This window comes from Leptidea sinapis, chromosome 24 (genome assembly GCF_905404315.1).
Source record: "Leptidea sinapis chromosome 24, ilLepSina1.1, whole genome shotgun sequence".
NCBI lineage: Eukaryota > Metazoa > Arthropoda > Insecta > Lepidoptera > Pieridae > Leptidea > Leptidea sinapis.
The window spans coordinates 4,016,775-4,034,057 of record NC_066288.1 but is presented as its reverse complement, the minus strand read 5'-3'; the positions used below and the strand labels follow the sequence as shown (position 1 = coordinate 4,034,057).

Below are 17,283 nucleotides of genomic sequence, written 5' to 3'. Positions count from 1 at the left end.
TCATTAATGATTGGTTTCTTGGACTAGACTGGGTAATTGGCAATTAAAACAGCTTCGATGCAGTTCCAACAAGACTCCTATGATTGCAATTTTTAATTGTCATGTCAGAGAATCTTTTCAATTTCTACACTAAAAAGTGTCAATATAAATGTATATGTGTATCTTAGATTAAGGATTAGTCTGCGCTGCGCTCTAACAGCCGTTTCCAATATACTATCTACAGATAGAGATAATTATTACCTTCTACTGTCAGTAATTAGCTGTCAATAATCTGAAGCTGTCCCAATATACCCGATAAGTTAATACCATTCTTATCGCCTTATATTGGGACGCGTGAATTGCAATTTCCATACAAACTTCTATCGCTAGTAAGCTATACGTCGTCCCATTGACAGACAGCGTGTATAAGTTGAGTTACCGTCGATAAGTTTATTGGAACAGAAAAGTCTACGTTAGTTACGGTTTTTATCTCAAGTAGGCCACAACCGGAGATAGAATTGGGAACGGCCGTAACTGAATACCGCAGGCGTAATCGCAGAGTTTACCAGTTGGAGGCTCCTTTGCACAAGATGCCGGCTAGATTATAGGTACCACAACGGCGCCTATTTCTTCCGTGAAGCAGTAATGTGTAAGCATTACTGTGTTTCGGTCTGAAGGGCGTCGTAGCTAGTGAAATTACTGGGCAAATGAGACTTAATATCTTGTCTCTAGGTGACGAGCGGAGATGTAGTGCCGCTCAAAATTTTTGGGGATTTCAAGAATCCTGAGCGGCACTGCATTATAATGGGAGTATCAGTTACCATCAATCAGCTGAACGTCCTACTCGTCTTGTCCCTTATTTTCATAAAAAAAAAAGTGTGGCAACTAATACTACACCCAAATTTTCCCCTCCACCTTCCCCTGCACTATCAACCGCTCAATCGATCCTTCATTTCTGGAGATGTGACCAAAGAACTTCAGAATTCGTAGTTGCACAGGCGACGATAGCCTTTCTTTTATCTTCAGTTCTTTTAAGATGGAATTGTTGGTTCGGAAAGCCGTGAAAGGATACACCCCTGTCGAACGCCACTCTCTGTTTTGAAATTTGTCGAGTCTATTTCGTCCACCCGAACAGCTGCTGTACCATCTATGTATAATCTTTTGACGAGTTGTATCAAATGCAGAGGTACTCCCATTTGTGATAGTACGTGCCAAAGTTTTGTCCATTTAACAGTATCAAATGCTTTCCGAAAATCAACAAAGCAGATGTATAGAGGGGTATTGAACTCCCTAGCTTTCTCTATGATTTGACGGATCACAAGTATTTGCTCTCGTGTTCCTCTACCTTTAACGAAACCAACTTGTTCGGGTGTGATTTGATGTGACAAATAGACCTCAAGTCTTGTATTCAAGATGTGGAGTAGTACCTTGCTGGCATGGGATATAAGAGAAATCAGTCTATATTTATTGCATTTTTTCGTAGAGCCATTCTTATGCAGCGGAATGAATAAGGAATGTGACCATTCTATTGGCCAACACCCTGTTTCCCAAATTTTGCAGCAGATGGTGTGTAAGACCTCAACCCCCGTTTCTCCCATGGCCTTAAAAACTTCTATAGGCAAGACATCAACTCCCACGGCCTTATTGCTCTTAAGACGCAGGACTGCAGCACGTACTTCATCTTTCAATATTGATGGTTCTTGTCCATCAACACAAAATACCGCGCTGATGTCGTTCTGCACAGTGTTGCCATCGGAAAACAGTGATTTACAGTAATTCCTCCATATAGTAACAATTTCCTTTATTTCTGTTATTGTTACACTAACGGAGTTCTCTATGGTCCAGGTATTCGGCTTAAACGTGCGAGTTAGAAAGCGTATCTTAGTATGGAGATCCTTTGTTTCATACTTAATGGAGTGTTGTTCAAGTTCTTCACATATCTTTGCTAAAGCACTGTTTCGGTCGCGTCTACATTCAGCCTGTATCAAAGCACTTATTTTATTAAGTTCAGATACTGTTGCTCCACTGGCTTTCAAACTTCTACGTTCTTCCACTAGCTTCCATGTCTCTTTTGACATCCAATGCTGTCGTTTGGCGTTAGGGTTTTGTGGTTGTGTCTCAGTAACTACCTCTTTGATAAATTTCTTTGCGGATAGCCATAAAGAATTGGGGTCCATTGAGTCCGTAGTTCCTGCCAGCCACGTGCTATGCTTTGGTACAAGTGATTCTGTGAATGATCTTTTATCTAGTATTTCTATTCTCTTTGTATGCTTAGCTGGTCTCACATTCTGCAACTTCAATTTCAGCTTGCCGATTAATAGTTGGTGATCCGAGTGACAGTCAGCACCTGGCAAGGTATGTACATTCGTAACTGAGCACCTCCATCTAGATCTTATCAGGATGTAGTCGATTTGGTTTCGGTGCTTACCATTAGGCGAGACCCACGTGTATAACCGTCTTGCGTGATGCTTGAAAGCGGTGTTCATAATAGTCAGGTTGTTATTCGCAGCAAACTCTATCAGTCGTTCTCCTTTTGAATTCCTAACACCAAGTCCATATTTTCCAACAATATTTCGGAAATCAAAATCATTTATGGTGGTTCCAACTTTTGAGTTGAAGTCTCCGATGATGATAAGCAGTTCTCGTCTAGGTATCTTAGTTCTACAGGTTTCGAGTTCATTATAAAACTTTTTAACATCATTATCGATGCCAGTGCTTGTAGGAGCATAGACCTGGATTACGTTCAGTGGAGCTGGTGATGCATATAGTTTCATGGCTATTATTCTATCACTGACGGGGTTATATCCTAGAACAGACCGATTCAGTCTTTTTGGAACTGCAAGCGCTACCCCAGAGTAACTGCTTGTTTCATTTCCGGAGAAGTAGAAGGTGTAATTTTGGGAGTCACGGTGGTCACTGCTTTTCCAGTGCGTTTCACTGATTCCAGTTATTGTCATATTACAGCGCTCAATTTCATTCAATTCATGTGGAGTTCCCCGTCGTCTAGGAGTCTTCTAACGTTCCAGGTACCAAAGCTTAGTTGTTTGCGTAGGTTAATGTTTCTTCCAGTAGCATATTTTCCATGGGCAGCCTGGTTGCTGCTCCACCATGGCCGGTAGCGAATCTCCCATCCTGAGCCGCTGAAAATTCAGGGCGCCGGTCGCTACGCGGGTTGCTACGCAAACATTCTCTTTTGACAACTTGTAGATTCATCTTTGCAACTCTCATGGGACAGTAGCCGCAGTGCTTTCCCGTTGCCTTCTGCGCCAGATATTTTTGGGGTAATTTATACTCCAAGGTCACTGTAACCTCTACCAGCCAGTTTCCTGGCCAGGTGTATGGATATACCACTATTGGTCGGTCGCCATAGCCTCGTCTGTTGTCTAGCAGGGGGTACCACGAGCAGGTGAGGGTGGCAGATGGGGCCGATTACATACTATCATCGATTTCCCCCTTACCCCCCGGGAAAAACGGGATAAACTGGCCTTAATATGAGCGTTCAATTTACTGTCATTAATTATTATTAATAAAAAAATTAAGATACAACTGGTCATCGATTAAACTCCTAACAATATTGTTAACATACTTCACAATTATACTGACAATTATTTAATAATGGACTTTGCAATTTCAGATTTTCAAAATTAATAAAATTCAAATTCAAATTCTTAAAAAAATAGTATCAAATCAAATTAAACGTAAATTTCAGGGTAACGAAAGCGGGCTATTTAAGCATTGTCAAGTGTTGTCAATATTTAAGCAAATTGAATATGCAATACTAAAAGAAAATTATTTTAATAATAAATTAAAAATAGCCATAGATCACCCCGTGTATACGTGCGCTGTTAGTCTAAACTGGCTGCACATGCCTCGGGCATCAAATGCGTTCGGTGAAAGAACAACAGCTTACATAGTACCTAGACTGATTAATAAACTGCCACGTTACTTGACCGACTCGTTGAATGAGACAAATTTAAAACAGAATTTAAAAAAATAAAAAAAGACTTGACTGACCACCGATCAACTTATCGTGCTTAACTATTAATTGTATCAAGTACTTTTACTTTTATTTGTATAATTATAATGTATAGCTAAGTGATAGTGAACTATTTTTTCTTTTATTAATTTAACTCTGTTGGTGTAGACTTACTTTAGCAATTGTACAAACCTCAGTGGTTTTTATTGCTTTGAAACCGCAATGTAAAATTTGTTTTTTATTAATAAATATATATATATATATAAAAAAAAGATATGTTTTTTATCATGACACTGTACTTGTCTCTTGGATCTCCTTAACTCTATTCAGATTTAAGGAGACCCAAGCGCCACAACCTGAGAGTTGAACAAAGCAAACAAGACTTTATAACGATACGTTACTCGAACGGTTGGCTCAGTTGGTTGGAGCACCGGTACGGAACGCCGGAGGTCGTGGGTTCAAGTCCCGCATCGTTCATAAAATTTTGTTTTTCAAATTTTATTTGTGTAAAATAGAACATAAAAAATAATATATAATATATTATATTTTCTCGATCACTTCCTAATATCCATACAAAATTAGAATTAAATCTATTAGGTACTAGGTATATTAGTTAGTTTGTGTTCTACCCGCACATAAATACAGGCAAACAGACAAACATACTGTAAAGTACCTTTGTTTTCGTTTGAAGAAAATTTTTTTTAATGTACAGTTCTTCCAATGTTAGAGCGCTTTCGCACTATGTCCGATCCAAATCCGATCCGTTCCCGTGAAAACACGGTCCAGTCGTATAACTATTTATATGGTAGTTTACACACTAGTTCCGGCTTCCGTCATTTGATTTCTTTCCGTCAACCGTTAGAAATAGTTCTACGACTACACCAGACCATTTATTTCATGGTTACGGATCGGATTCGGATCGGACGTAGTGCGAAAGCGCTCTAACGATTTTGAAATATGTGTAGATCGCGTGTAGATATTTTTCCGCTAACTATAAATTCTCAAATAACGAAACGCTACCTTGTTACTCATAAGATATTACATAATTCTCCATAGAATAAGTTATTTTTCTTATAAGACAATAGTTTGACGACCCATATAGCCGAATGGTTAATGACCACCATTACCACTAAGCTAGAGGTCCCGGGTTTGATTCCCTGTAACTGCAATCATTTATAATATGATGAATATAGATGTTTGTTTCCGAGTCATGGATGTTTATATGTATTTATGTATGTTTAAGTAAGTATATTGTATTAAATATATCGTTGTCTTGTCTATAGTATACGCTATATATGGGGCAATATAATTTGTGTAAAAGTGTGTCAATGATATTATTATTACTAGCTGACCCAGCAAACGTTGTATTGCCGATATTAAAATCGCGATACAAAAGTAACTGTTGATCGTAGATGTGTGAAAATTTGAAGTTGTATGTATTTTTTAATGCTGACTCATAATCAGTCAATCAAAAAAATTAAAAAAAAAATTTGGCGTGGACCACCCTTAACATTTAGGGGGATGAAAAATAGATGTTGTCCAAAATTTCATGAGAATCGGTCAAGCCGTTTCGAAGGAGTTTAACTACAAACACCGCGACAAGAGAATTTTATATATTAGAAAATCATTATTATTATAGACAATTTTTCCCGCGTCGGTTTTAAGGCTTAAAATAGTGGTGGTATTGTTCCGAACGTTTGTGAAATTCTGACAGGTTTCCAGATAAAAAATCACCATAAACTGTTATCGATACTGACTCTTTTGTAAATGTAACATAAAGCTTACATTACGTTATCACATCGATAGATTTGAGATGTCACAATATATAACAAAAACTATTCAATATAACAATTATTGTCAAAACATGATAATACGTTGTACGTTTTGAATTGAATAAAGCATTCGAAAATAGCGCTGTTATCAATAATCTGACGATATACGAAATGACAACAACTTTTATATATTTATACTAGCAGTTCCCGCCCGCTTCACTGGGCGAATTTTAAAAGGAGGGAACGTTGGAATTCGAGAAATAAGTAGCAATAAACTATATAGGATAAATTTCGCATCGAATGGTGGTAGTTTTATGTCGATAAGATCAGTGGTTTTGGTGTGATTGAGCCTCAAACAAAGACCATATTTATAGTTATAGTTCACGTAGGGGAGATAAATAACTATTCAATTGGGGGGTGCAGTTTTTAGGCGAAACAGCACTTTTTTCAATGGGAATCGCACTTTCTTCCGAATGATTCTTCCAGTGGGAGGCTTCTTTGCACAGGATGCCGGCTAGACTTAACATCTTATGTCTCAAGGTGACAAGTGTAGTTTTAGTGCCGCTCAGAATTTTTGAGTCTTTCAAGAATCTTGAGTGGCACTGCATTGTAATGGGCAGGGCGTATAAAAGTCCTTCTCATCTCGTCCCTTATTGTCATGAAAAAAAAAACACACACACCTACGAACTAACACAAATTGACTAAGTTACTCGGCAAGTTAAATAAAGCCTTGCATAATTATTAAACATAAGTTATCGGTAGAAGAATGCTAGGATTTAATATGCTTGATATCTTGGACTACTTAATACTTTCTTTGATTAAGGCGAGTGTTACACATTTAAAAAAAAATTAACAAAAAGCAACCGCCTTCAAAAACATTATTCCAAAACAATAGATATAATTTGCACTAAAAAGTATAAAAATAATTGCGTATTTTTATACAATCTAAATTATTAATCTTATTCTAGTTACGATTACTGTTATTTTTGGAATCGGTGTCCTTCGGCCGCAACTCGCTCTCGCCTCTCGCCTCCTCACGACTCAAGCACATCTTACCTATAACTATGTATGTAGTAATAAACCTATCTTGGATGACACCGACGATATGTATAGCAAAATTTAAGACTTTTATGGTTTTCTCATGGATTCCACTGTCAGATCTGGACTAAATTACATTGGGACCATTCGGTAAGCACCAGCTTTCAAATAAAAAAAGAATTATCATCACACAGTCGAAAGTTTTGAGGTAATAAACATAAAAAAAATGCAGACGAATTGAGAACCTCCTCCTTTTTTGAAGTCGGTTAATAAAACATTAAAACACGTGAAATTGTAACTGTTTCAACATAAGAATTTGCGTCAAAGTTACTATTTTATTATTATTTAAGCTAACCGGATGTTTCGAGACCTTTCCAGATCCCATTTTCTTATCTTGATTTAAATAGCTCTTTTGTGTTTTAGTAAACAGGTGTGAAGGGGCTATTATGAAGCCATCGATCTCGCTAGCCCATCGCGCGTGGCATTTATAATTTGATGTAATTAACATTATTTTTAAATAGCCAATATATGGATTGATTTTTTGTGCCGGTCAGGAACTATTTAGGGAGTTCTACCGCATTTATCACGGGGTGTGTTCCGAAGATGACTTACGGTACACAGATGTGGTCGCTAACTATGGGCCTTATGAGAAAGCTCATGGTCGCTCAGAGGGCAATGGAGAGGGCTATGCTCGGAGTTGCCCTGCGAGATCGAATCAGAAATGAGGAGATCCGTAGGAGAACCAAAGTAACCAACATAGTCCAAACGATTGCGAAACTGAAGTGGCAGTGGGCAGGGCACATAGTTCGACGGACACATGGCCGTTGGGGAAGTAAAGTCCTCGAATGGCGACCACGTACCGAAAGACGCAGTGTTGGCAGGCCCCCACAAGATGGACCGACGCTCTGGTCAAGATCGCCGGAATACGTTGAATGAGGGCAGCGCAGGACCGAAATCGTCGTGGAAATTTTTGGGGGAGGCCTTTGTCCAGCAGTGTACGTTTTCCGGCTGATGGTGATGATGATGTGTTCCGAAGAGCTGTTTCACCAGATCCTGATTCGAGATTAGACATAAGTTTGAAATAGTAATTACAATATGGTGACAAATTATAAGCCGGATAAGTTTGAAAGCGAACAGTTGCTTAAAACGTAGCAGATTTCTCCGTTTTAACAAGATTGTAGCTGTCATCTGTCAATCTATCAATGACGACACATTTCATACAATCGAGTGAATCGCTTTTTCTTAGACTGTTTCGCTAGGCTGAATTTCAACATATTATGGTTTCAAGCCAGGTTGGCAGAGCGGCCAAATTTAAGTTCTGAGTTTCCTAGGGAAGCGTGTTTCTTATCCCACACCGAAAAATGTTTTTTTGTTGTATTATATTTTTATTATATAAATTGTAAAAAAAAAATTTTTTCTTTCGTTTATTATGCTTACACAAAACTATGGAACGCGTTGGATTCGCCGCCGTCTTCAAGGTCACCGATCACATGAGATCATTTAGATGTTATTTTTTGAAAACACTTGCATCGAGGTTTCACAAAACCACACAATTTTTTACTTACTTGCGTGTTTTTTATTATTTGTTGTTTTAACAGCAATAGTAATTACATACTCTGCCAAATTGTTGTCCACTGACAGACCATCAGACAGTGGACTTAACAGGGTTTCCCTGACCACCTATTATAGAAACTCATACAAAAGTTTATAATACTAATAATTCCATCATCTATTGTATTCATTGAAGATGCTATCCAAAGCATAGAGTATGTACATATATTAAAGGAAAACATAATCGTGATGGAAGAAAAATTTACATCTCCTATGAGGGTTCAACAACCGTAAAGATATACGATAGGAAATACATTCATAAACGCCCGACTTTTATACAATCTATAAATCACAACCTTGTAGCATTTGTAAAGAAATCCATGTTCTATACCAATATTATAAAATACTAGCTGACCCAGCAAACGTTGGTATCGTACTACAATTATTGTAAATATTGATCCATTGCCATCTTGCAACCCTATAGCGGATTTGTGGATGGAACAGAATAATATAAAAATGGAGATACTAAAATAGGGGTTGATCGTGGAGGGTTGAAAATTTGGGGTTATATGTATTTTTTAATGCTGTATCATAAAAAAATTACGTCCAAAAAAATAAAAATAGAATTTAGGGGTTAACCTTAACATTTAGGGGGATGAAAAATAGATAGTAGCCGATTCTCAGTCCTACTGAATATGTATATAAAATTTGGTATAAATCAGTAAAGCCGTTTCGGAGGAGTAAGGTAACTAACATTGTGACACGAGAATTTTATATATAAGATGATATATATGTATTTTTGTATGTATCTGTTTTTTATTTTTATGAACTCAAAAGTACTTTAATGATTTTATTACTTCTTTCATCGAATGGTAAATGGGCTGTCTCATTTATTTTAGAAATCAAATATCTATTAAAATTGATGCAATAAATAAAAAATAAACAAAACAGTCTATACTAAAACACTTTATCAAGACCAGGGTTACAATATGAATTAATTTTTTTTTATTCTATATTCATTAAGTAAAAAAATATTACAATATTATTTATTTATTTGATTTATTAAGTATATTATACGTGTATAATATTTATTAATAATATTTTATTAATGAAGATAATCTTCCAAAGGCGTTTAGACCTGGGGGACCAGTTTCACTTTATTAATTAACTAATTCTATTTTTTTTTATGCAATAGGAGGACAAACGAGCGTACGGGTCACCTGGTGTTAAGTGATCACCGCCGCCCACATTCTCTTGCAACACCAGAGGAATCACAAGAGCGTTGCCGGCCTTTAAGGAAGTGTGCGCGCTTTTTTTGAAGGTCGTACCCATGTCGTATCGTCCCGGAAACACCGCACAAGGAAGCTCATTCCACAGCTTTGTAGTACGTACGGAGGACCGCCACACATCCAGATGGTGGGGATGATATTTATTAATTATATTATTTTGTAACAAGAAGTAATCACTTTAGCAACAAATACTAATAGAGACAAAAAAAAAGAAATAAGTAATGTAATTATATGTGTTTATTATAAAATGCAAACGTGTGTTAATTAATGTTACTAACACATCTCTATATACTACTCGCTGACCCGACAGACGTTGTTCTGTAGATAATTAATGTAATATTTGAAAACATCAAGAATTATTTCTTAATAAATGCTCCCTGTTGTTATAATGAAAATGTTTCACAGCGGAACTGTCAAACCGTGCGTCACTAAATTCTCTCATAGTAATTATGTCCATACAAAACAAATATTGCAAATAAAAATAATTATGGGTCCTAAATCGATATAAAAACTATCCAATCTCTCAAGTTGGACCAAACTGCACTCCATGAAGTAATCCCCATTAAAATCCGTTCATTAGTTTAGGAGTCCATCGCGGTCAAACAACGTGTCACGTAATTTATATATATTAAGATTTTGAAAAACTTGCTGCGTTCGGCTAGTACAGATATATTTTCTGAGGATATATATTTTCTTACACACGTGGACATCCGACATAAAGCTGACCATGTGAGAAGCAAGGAGTACCTAAATGGGTCCCACAAACTTTTAAAGTTTGTCCTTGTAACTTACTCATTGTCATTCAAAATGCCAGCCTTACGGCCGTAAGGCAACAACTCCCAATATTTAGTCTATCTCTTACTTGAGTTAAAAATCGTAACTATCATTGACTTTTCTGTCCCAACAAACTTATCGACGGTAACTCACCTTATCTGAAGAACTCCACCTAGACGTATAAATTAATAAAGCATAATGTATCTTGTATATTTAAACGAAGAACTCTTGTAGATATATTTTTATGTTGGTATGTAATGAGGTTTTAACGGCAGCCATATTGGATTTCAAAAATTATCCCAAATTCGTTCTCACCCTAGAAAACCTCGGATATAGATGGGAACTGCCTCTAACCTCTATCGTCTCATTTTTCGTTTAATCGAGTTTCAAAAAACAACGGTTCTAAAGAACTCCTTTTCTTGTACTTCAAAAATTGTTGCAACAATAATTAAATACGTGCTGTTTTTATTAAATTCTTAATTTATATCTTATTTCTTCTTTCGTTCTTACATATAACCTAGTATATCTTACAATTTACTGATTTAGGGTAATGTCTATTCACTTGCAACATTATTTGGCTGTCTGTGTGCGTGTTGGCGAATGTAAGTATGTGACGCTCACGCACACATTACTTATAATGTTACTTCTATTCACTTGCAACATTATTTGGCTGTCTGTGTGCGTGTTGGCGAATGTAAGTACGTGACGTACGCTCACGCACACATTATTTATTATGTTACTTCTATATTGACAGGAATTATGAATGAAACTATCGTTCTGAGCGTTCTTATTCTATGACTAAAGTGATAAAAAAAATAACTAACGTATCGTTAGTGTAATACGTAGTTTGTTATGCACACTAAAGTAATCTGGCCTGTTGTCATGTGTTGCTTAACAGCAAGAGACTCTATGTAGACGAATAATTTGCTTGAAGCTTGTATAGTATATAAAATAAAAATAATAATTTTGTATAAATTAATTTAAATCTCACTGAATGTATTCCTTTATTCGACTCTATACTAACGAACGTTGCATACTCAGCTATGGAATTTGTCAGTTCAGTCTTAATAAAGATCCACAAAATAAAATACTTAGCACAACTAAAGAAGTTTTCACCTTAGACGTCTAGATAGAGCTTCTTACTGTTAGACAACGCATGGAAACAGGCCAGGTTTATTAATTTAGTGTGCCTGACAAGCTACGTATTACACTCGCAATTTGTAATTCACTTTGTCTTAGTGTTGCGTGACGGACACTGAGAGAGCGAGGAGGGAATAGAGGTGAACAGTTAACCTCAATTTTTTTCAACACATTTGCTGTTATCACAGTGTATCTAGAAGTATAAATAATCTAAGGTTTTCACTTGAAATACTGTATGCGTGTGACAAATCGTTTTGCGGAATGAAAGCTGTGGAATGAGCTTCCTTGTGTTTCCAGGTCGACGACATGGGTACCTTCAAAAAAAGCGCGTACACCTTTCTGAAAGGCTGGCACCGCTCCTGTGATTCCTCTGGTATCCCTCCTCTTCCATAAACATGTTTTAGTTTACACTCCTGTCTTCTCCAGTCTGCCTGTCATCCAGAACTATCCTTCATATAATTAATTGTATATATATATTTATAAATGAACTACCTACATATACTTTCATTATGTTGATATGATGCTTCTACATATAATACCTTTATTTGTCCGAAGCACGCCTTTGAAGTCCATGAACGCTGGGGTTCCCCGAGGCTGTGTGTCTCCTATACTGTTTCTTCTGTTTGCTGCGCCCTGTGTGGAAGATTGTGATTATAGAAGTTTTGAGAGAAGTGACTTTTGACATACACGATCAAAGGCCTTCGATTTTTCTAAACTTACTGCCAGGCCTTCGCCATTGCTTTCGATAGCTTCCGCCCATCTATCTATTATGATATGAAGATATAGACGATCGCCGACTCGCGACACCGTTACGAGACGCAGCTATAGTGTGTGCATATATTTTTTGTATAAAACGTTTTCTTTTGAGACAAAATAAAATATTTGTATTATATATGCATGTACATATAGAACGCGCAGACCGCGAACGCGTCTAGATAAATAAAATGTATATATATTATTATTTTTATCCGGACGACCAAGCCTTGCTCGGATTTTTAAAAATATACAAAATTATAACAAAAAAAAAGAGAAAAGTAATAGGACATCTTGATTCCAACCGCGGTCTTCTACTTTCCGGATCACCCAATGTCCCATCTGAGCTATTATAGTTCTTGTATATAGTGGCGAAATTTACCTTTGTATTCTAATGTAACTATAGTTGTTTCTCATTAAAACACGGATTAAACTTATTTTTTTTTTATTGAAAGCTATATCGATTTATCGCCCCCGAAATCCCCTGTATACAAAATTTTATGAAAATTGTTGGAGCAGTTTCCGAGATTCAGATTATATCTATATACAAGAATTGCTCGTTTAAAGATAATATCCGGACGACCGAGCCTTGCCCGGATTTTTAAGAATGTACAAAACTTGAACATAAAAAAAACTAACAGGACATCTGGAGTCGAACTGGGGTCTTCCGCTTATCCCGTAATTTCTTTTTATGCAAAAAACACTACAGAATTTAATCTTATTTTAGTTCTTCTTGGGTTGAGTCGGGTTGGGTCAGTAGAGAGTACTAAATTCATATACTTTAAGTGTCATCATGTTATGCTAGCTATAACCCTTATCATTCTCCTACACTGGCGCGTAACCTCGACGGAGTTACGAGGGCGCATAACTGTCATTAAAGCAATTATTTAAATAACTTCATCTATTTTACAATTCTAATGAGTCAAATAACTAAAAACATTCCAAAATTTATGTGCGAACGATTTCAATCATTCATTGTTGTCTATTCGTGTTGCGGTTAAAGACAGGTGTGATCAACACACATAACACGACATAATACTGACACACTTTTTACACAAATTATCTTGCCCCAAGTTAAGCATATATAGCCTGTGTTATGAGTTACAAGACAATGATATATTTAATACAATATACTTACTTAAACATACATAAATTCATATGAACATACATAAATACATTTAACTTAACATAATACATTTAATTTTACGACACAACTTAAGGTTCGTCTGCTCCACTTAGATTTATCTTTGAGAACCTTTTTAATTAAGTTAGGTATATTAGCTGGAGTCTGATCTGACTTCTTGTTTTCAATATTTCTGTAATTCATGATAACTACCTGAATATTGCCTTTATAATAATTTGATTAAAATATATATTATAATAAACAATGATTTTTTATTGGAATATAGAATACTTTCTTATAATAATAAGGCACAAAGCTATTATCTAACCACAAGAACTAAAATTAAAAAAAAAATACACCACGCAGAGTCAGTAATTTCTCGTGAGTTCTATATTTGCCATGACTGTTCACAAAACCCGAGGGCAAACATTCGAATCTGTTGGGGTTCACTTAAAGTTCAGTTTGTTTTTCACTATAGTTAGATAATAGTTTAATTTATTATATTGTATTTGATTTATTAATAATAATATAATATATACTCTCGTAATTGTTTGATAAACTGTAAAAAGGTAAGGACTTATTGCTAATAAAACACAAAAACATTATTCATATATGATGTATTTAAGCATTTATATGATGAATATGGATGTTTGTTTCCGAGTCATGGATGTTTAAATGTATTTATGTATGTTTATATGAATTTATGTATGTTTAAGTAAGTATATTGTATTAAATATATCATTGTCTTGTAACCCATAACACAGGCTATAGATGCTTAACTTGGGGCAAGATAATTTCTGTAAAAAGTGTGTCAATATTATATAATATATATTTTCATCAGGATGATTTTCGTATCTAAATATAATTTCCAAAATACCTCGATTCACCAAAAAATACCCGGCAAAGCTTATGATACAAATAACTCAGGTTAAAATAAAATCAATGTTAGCATCATAAAAGGTGTCGTTATAACACGACAGACGTTGAAAGCCATAAAGTGGACTACGAAGTGTGCAGCAAAATTACTTCTATGGACTTCAGGCGTCAGATCGTAAACTTGTCTAGGTTGCTGTTGCCGCAATGATATTATGAAATATATATATATAGATACCTACTCGGTTCAGTCGAGTAACAGCCTTTCCCAATATTCAGTCTATCTCTTACTTGAGATTAAAATTATACATGGTAGAATCATATCCCCAGAATCTCTTATAATTGTAAATCTTACAGTCCCTAGAAATAGACCAAGATTCCCTATTAAAAATATTTTCAGCCCAACAATCAGCAGAACTAATATAGGTAAAAACGCCCCCTTAAACAGAATTATGAGCTCTTATAACGATATCACTGCAAAAAATAGTAATATAGATATTTTTCATGTGACTAATATCAATAAATTTAAAATGCAGTCGGCATTAAAATATTAAGATCTTAGTTATGTAAGTTAAATATAAGAAGTAAATTATTGTATTGTTGTAAAGTTATAAATTTTATAAATCTCTTTTTTTTAAGTAGAAATGTATTTAAGTCATTTAATATCATCATTTTTGTTTAACTCTTCATTTCTTTAATATTATTATGTTTAATTGTTCAACTTTGTTATTCTTTTCGCACTATTGTAAATGTTGTTTAGACCTGTAAAGACATGTCATATTGTACTATCCCTTGTGTACTTGCTAAAATTTTAATTGTATAATGATCTGTTGTTGGTGTAACTATCTAAATAACTAAAATAAATAAAATCTTTACTATTGTTAAATTTTCTGTCCCAATAAACTTATCGACGGTAACTCACCTTATCCGTGCAAGCTTTCTGTCAATGCGACGACGTATAGCTTACCAGCGATAAAAGTTTGTATGGAAATTGCAATTCACGCGTCCCAATATAAAGCGATAAGAATGACTTATCGGGTATATTGGGACAGCTTTAGATTATTGACAACAGCAGAAAGTTGTAATTTATCTTATCCCCAAGGATATACCTTACATGGTTCCTTGTGGGCGACTTTATATATATATATATTTTTATTAAAATTATTTTTTTTTTATTGTGAACAATAATCAAATAGAATATAGTAAATCTTTTGTTGGTCGATGTAAAATGAAAAGATGGTTTTAAGTCGTGATTGCCAAATGTACAAAACACAATATGTGACGCGAAATTCAAAAGAATTGTTAAAAACGTTTTCTTAAAGTAAACTTTACCTAGATGATTTTTTTTAAATTTTAACCTTTTAATTAATTAATATTTTTATAATAAAAAAGAAGTAGGTTACGTAGACTTTCTTGCTACCATTCTTCTCTGGTCTGAGGCATATTTATTCGAATGAGATGTAGATATTGACTTTAAGTGATTTCAAGTACTTCGTTGAATTTAAATATTTGAGTTTGCATTTTACTAATAAAAAGGATTGTGTCGTTTCATGAAACAACGGTAAAAGTGAAATTTTTTTTCACATTATAGACATTTAACTGAAAATTTTTGAAATAATATTCCATTAATGGTATAAAAATCGCTTTATCAATCTTAATTTTATACTTGGAAAATTGGAATGATTATGGGAAATAATAAAAGTTAACTAAGTCTCCAACTAAATGAGTAATAGTCTATACACTACACGGTCAGCTGCTGCGAGCTATAGGCGCCGCCCGACCGTCACGCGACATGCAACGAGACAGACACAGACAAAAAAGTTTGAGACGATTTAATAATAGTTTCACTTTAAAAATCAGCAAATATATAATGCTGCTGTAAGGATAACGACAGTGACAGAAGTAAAGATCATTTATTATACGTCTAGATAGACTATGACAGCTGTGAAAACGTCGCTAAAATAGACTTTAGAGTTTAGAACTAACCTCTATTTTGAGCAATTCACGCACACTAACACAAAGTGTCATACAAATCGCGAGTGTAAGACGTAGCTTGTTATGCACACTAAACTAATATTCCTAGCCTGTTTTTATCGGTTGCCTAACAGCAAGAGACTCTATCTAGACGTGTAAATTATCTATGTTTAAGGATATCACTTTAAAATAACAAACTAAACAAGTTTAAGTTAAACTGAGTTTTATGAAACTCAAATTGAATTAACTAGTGTAATCGGGGTTAAGGGATCAAATTTAAATTCAATTTTATATAACAACAATCTTCTCGCAATTATAGAGTAATTATAAAAATGGAACTGAATTTTCATAAAATTCACTGCTCTTAACAACAACACATAACGGAACGGAAAAGCTCATTTTATAACTTTGACGCGCAAACGCGTCGAAAATTAATGTTTTGGCAATTTTCATCACCTAATTAACTTTATACTTTTATGTTTTCGCAAGAAAAATAATTTGACTGACGCACGTTATTATTCATTTATAATAGGATAAATTTTTCAAGTTGATTTTTTTGATTGACGGGGGAATATTTTAGTTAAATACCTCTCGTTGGTGGAGAGACTGCCATTCATCAATGTCATATAACTAGTCAACATAAATAATGTCTCAAATTAAAAAAACTACTTATTTTATTTTCTTTTAAATTCAAATTTGGAACTCCTTTATTACGTCAGAAACGACGATATTCTCCCGCCATTACACGTATAGTTTTCGAGGTTAATATTAAATCACAATAATGGAATGGGGTGTTAAAGAAAACAAAAAAAGTTGCATATTTTATCGTACTATCAGTACCTAGATATACCAATACATCGTCTGTCAAAGGCACTGACCTCTACTATATAAAACTGGACTGGCGGCTGTGGAAGTGCTTTTGTACCTGTTTGATATTCGCCATTTTCTGAGAGTCTGCGGTACTAAAACCAGTATTGACAACCTCAGCTAAACAAACATCAATAGGAAAACTATTTACAAAAAAAATGTGTACTCTATCAC

General features: G+C 35.0%; 1 protein-coding gene and 1 long non-coding RNA gene across 3 annotated transcripts in view; both read left to right on the top strand.

The window, feature by feature from the left end:
* The window catches only part of LOC126971729 (uncharacterized), a 121,002-nt gene that overhangs the window by 33,321 nt on the left and 70,398 nt on the right, over positions 1-17,283 (top strand). The gene's annotated exons all lie outside the window — the stretch shown is intronic.
* LOC126971616 (pyrokinin-1 receptor-like) overlaps positions 1-17,283 on the top strand; it is a 107,793-nt gene that overhangs the window by 20,112 nt on the left and 70,398 nt on the right. The gene's annotated exons all lie outside the window — the stretch shown is intronic.